Genomic DNA, 4,573 nt, shown 5'->3' on the forward strand with positions numbered 1-4,573 from the left:
TCATTCAAGCACATATCTGCTCTGCCACACCAATGTGACATAGGAGGGGAAGGTAGGAAGGACCTTGGACTCAGAAGATGGTTTGTGCCAAGGACTTCAGAATCACACTACTCGGAACATCTTGAGTGAAGACAAGGTCTTTGAGGTGTTTGAGGTCACAGTGAGGGCAGAGGGTGTGAGAGGAGTGAATGAGGTGTTTGTGGGGACTTGGTCAGCGTAATCGTGGGGTGTGGGGATGATGGGGATGGTTGGTTGGACTGTGGTGATGGTCACAATAGCCATTGTTACGGTGATTGGTTGTCATGAGGTGACAGTCTCTATGACAACAGTGGTGACACTGTGGTTGGGGTAGAGGTGGCAGCACTGTCAGAGGTAGCTGTGGTTGTATCAGCAGTGGTGATGGAGCCAGTGGGGGTCATGTCATGGCAGTAGCAGTTGTTTCTATGGTGATAGCATCCATGGTCATAGCATGGTCATGGTCATGATAGTGGCTGTGATCCTGGCTGTGCAGGTCATGGTGACAGTGACTGGCATGGTTATAGTAATGGTGATGATGATAATGTGGGGCTTGTGTTGGTGACAGGGCAGGCAGGTATGCCTGTGGTGGCACTGATGTGGACCCTGGAACCAGTGGTATCTTGTTTCTCTTTGGAAATTTGACAGGGAGTGGGGTGGGAACAGAGCACTCTCTCTGCCTTCTCATTAGCCTCCAAGTGTCAGTTTAGTTAGGGGAAATTCTGTCGAGCATTATGGTTCTATCTGCCTATTACTGTGAGAAAATACCCGAGGAAGTCAATTTAATAAAGAAAAGGGTTACTGGGGCTCTGTTGTACAAGCTGCAGGCCAGGATGTCTTGTCCCAGTTGCTTTGGGTCTGTGGTGGTCTGACGCATCAAAGTGATAGCACACTGCAAAAGAGAGGATCTAGGAGCTGGGCCTGGAGAGCAGGGCCTGGATTTCCACATGCCCCACAGGGGTCTGTCTCTACTAACCTTATACCTCACATTGGGCTTCATCTTTCAACCGCTGTATTCCAGTGAGAACCAAGCGTGTAACATTCAGGCCTTTGTAAATAGTTTTGAATCCAATCCATAGTTATAACTACGTTGCAAGGGAAGGACCTTGACTCTCTAGAGTGGTCCTATCAAAACAAGAAAGGCAATGAAACATGGGAGACAACCCAGTGGCAAAACAGACTTCTTTTCTAACCACATGGGCTACCCTCAGCCACACTCCGAATGGGCTATCCTTGGCCACACTGTGCGTGTTTTGTGAGATGAAAGATTTAGTTTTAGTTCCCTGTGGCTCAGCGGTCCTATAATAACCACTTTTACTCCCTGCCAAAGGTCCTCAGGGGAATGTATTTCCTCTACCTATGCACGCAATTGTGTCTGTCAGGAATTGGCCAGTTATGGCCTCAGAGGCAAACCAACCGATGACAGTATTCTGTTTTCAGAAACCAACTTGCTGAGAAGGCGTTTGCATTTCAAAGAGTTCATTCAAAAAGTCAAAGGAAGCATATTTTATGATTCCTGAAAATGAGGTAAAATTCAAGTTCTAATAACTGTGTGGGGAGGGTGGGTGTGTGTGTGGGGGTGTGGGGGTGTGGGGGTGTGGGGCGATGGGAGTGGGGGAGGTGGGGGCTGGGGAGGTGGATGCGTGGGGGGGTGGGGAGTGGGGGTATGAGGGGTGGGGGGTGGGGGGGGTGGGTGGAGGTGTGGGGGGTGTGGGTGGGGGTGTGGGGGGTGTGGGTAGGGGATGGGGGTGTGGGTGGGGGGGTGTATGTCAGTTATATCTTCTTACTGTGAGACACGCCACAATCAGCAGACCGTCAGGGAAGAAAGGGCTTGTTTCATCTCACAACTCAGAGCCAATCATCCAGGGAAGTCAGAGCAGGAACTCAAGGCAGGAGCCTGGAGGCAGGAGCTGAAGCAGAGGCCATGGGGGGATGCTGCTAACTGGCTTGCTCCTCGTGGCTTGCTCAGCTTACTTTCTTACAGCACCCAGGATCACTAGCCCACTGAGGGCAGTGTCCATAGTGGGCTAAGTCCTCCTATATCAATCACTAATTAAGAAAATGTCCCCACAGTCATACCCTCAGGGCCATCTGATGGACGCAGCTCACGAGGTTCTCAGCTGAGGTTCCCTCTTCCCAGGGACTCTGCCTCAGGTTGAGTTGACAAGACATTGAACAGCGCCAAGAATTTGTTTTGGCTCATAGTTTAAGAAGTGATGAAGTGAATCCTGGAGGAAGACATTGCTGCGGTATCATGAGATCGCATCATCGTAGCTTCTGCAGTCAGGAGTGGAGAGTAGACAGGAAGTGGGTAAGGCTGTAAAACCTTGGCTGGCTGGCTCTAGCTGGCTCTAGCTGGCTCTAGCTGGCTCTAGCTGGCTCTAGCTGGCTCTAGCTGGCTCTAGCTGGCCAACTTCCTCCAGTAAGACTCCACCTCCTAAAGATTCCAGCACCTTCTGATATAGCAGGGAAACAAGTCTGAAAACACATGAACCTATGAGTACATTTCACACTGAATCACGGCAGAGATTCAGGATAAGGCTCGATGACGAACAGGAGTCAGGTTGCCTCTGATTAACTGACCTGGGGGCAGGGCATGTAGATTCTCAGGTCAAGCAGCAGCACTTTGAAAACTTATTGGAATTTTTATCTTGAGTTTCCTGGTAGAAAGGTAAAAAAGGGTAAGAGGCTCACCATCCACCAAACATTAAATTCTTTGGGTAGAATAGATTACTGTCTGGTTGAGCAGTTTGAGGCCCTTATGTAATCTGGATTCTCACACTGGGCCAGCAGGGGGTCCCAGACCTGTACTGTCAGCTCAGGCAACATGGCTTGTTATCCTTAGGGAAAGCTGAAGCCAAAGGTGCAAGCATTTGTTAAAGCAATTCTGTGAGTGGAGTGAAGTTCTTGGGCAGGAATTTATGCTTTCAATCCATTTCTGTGATAGATGGAAACTCTGGGAAAAAAGCAAATAACTCAGGACCATGTTAAAAAAAAATCCCTGTTTTCCTTCCATGTCTCTGTCATGGGGTTCCCACAGGAGTGTCTCCAAGAGCATCCTAGACCATCAACCCCCAGCAGCCTCAGTGGTGGACAAAGATGGAGGTGTGCATGGCTTGCAAGCGCGGACCTTGTGTCCCCATTCCCCTCTGTGAGCATTTAACCCAGCACACAGGCTGAACCACACCAGCACAAATACATCATTGTGTATTTTCAATTAGTTTGCACTCTCCCTAGCTGCTGTCCTGGATAATTAGGGAAGCAATTCACATTGTGCCAAGAGCTGATCCGAAGTGGTATGCCTGGGATAATTATCTGTCTGCAGTTCGGCTTCCTGGGCTCCTCCCAGGTCAGCTAGGCCGTAGGAGGACACCCAGGGAGCACTAATGAGCTCTCATTGAAGATGTTAAAAAGCTTGTATTGATCTGTTTGTCCAAGAAGGAGATATTGAAGCCTCACTACTGAGGGCAGGGGAGATAGCTAACCCTAGTCCAGAGCCTTCCTGCCTTCCCACACCCTCTCAACGGGGCCACTTCTGGAGGTCAGCCTTGCTAACTCAGGCTGTTCTTGCTACATCTCAAATACTGGTTCTCTCTCTCTCTCTCTCTCTCTCTCTCTCTCTCTCTCTCTCTCTCTCTCTCTCTCTCTCCCTCTCTCTCTCTCTCTCCCTCCCTCTTTGTGTGTGTGTGTGTGAGTGTGAGAGACAGGGAGACACAGAAAGAGACTGAAAGCAGAAATGGGAAGGACCCAGCGGGGATGAGGAGGGGACAAGAGAGCAGCTTCAACAGGGTAAATATCCCCAAAGTACATTAAGCACAGACTGAGCATCTCGCCAGGCAGCCTGTGACCACGTGTCATTAGTATATGCTAATAAAAACACACTGACAAAAAGAAGGCCAGTTTAGCAATGCAGAGGGAAGAAAGATTTAGGAGATGGGTGTTTGACAACTTTGAGAGCAGGAACCGACCCAGACACAACAGCGCGTGCGTCCTGGCTGGAGCCCGGGTTGGCTGTGCTCTCAATCTCTCACCAAAAGATACTAACTCATTAAAAGGAAAAGAGAGAAACTTCACAGCAATGAAGAGCCTGGCGGATGCCACCTTCCCCAGGTGATCAAAGTAGACCCAGACAGGCTTGGAACTAATTGCCGTCACACGCCTCGGTGCACCAGGAGGGCTCCAGTCTCCTCTCTGGGGTCCCCCTGAAAAGCTCAGCTTGGATCTTATTCTTAGGAGACAGCAGGCACTCTCACATTGCACGGAGCAACTGGCCGGAAGTCTTTATCAAAGTAAAATTCACGAAAGGCAGGAGGACTCTGTGGAAGACCCAGGGCAGCTAAACTAAGGAAGGAGACTGTGAACTTGAGCCCAGGCCAGAGCCACAGTGTTCACTCTAAGTCATTGACCAGTGCACTGGGGTCATCTATTGTACTGTCTTCCATCATTTTTCACTGTGTGGTGTTGAAAGCAAAGTCTTAGGCAACACACATTCACTGAGGTATTTGGGATTACAAAGGGACTCGGAGATGTGTCTGAGTCTCTGTACAGGTCCATCTGT

The 4,573-nt window shown here is 49.7% G+C and overlaps 1 long non-coding RNA gene across 1 annotated transcript; it reads left to right on the forward strand.

The window, feature by feature from the left end:
* The first annotated feature begins 345 nt into the window (after window positions 1–345).
* Gm40569 lies at window positions 346–3,362 on the forward strand. The gene is made up of 3 exons (XR_872969.2): window positions 346–372; window positions 1,456–1,542; window positions 3,056–3,362. It is a non-coding gene; the product is annotated as a predicted gene, 40569 (long non-coding RNA).
* The last annotated feature ends 1,211 nt before the right edge of the window (window positions 3,363–4,573 follow it).

Source organism: Mus musculus, chromosome 12 (assembly GCF_000001635.26).
Source record: "Mus musculus strain C57BL/6J chromosome 12, GRCm38.p6 C57BL/6J".
Lineage (NCBI taxonomy): Eukaryota > Metazoa > Chordata > Mammalia > Rodentia > Muridae > Mus > Mus musculus.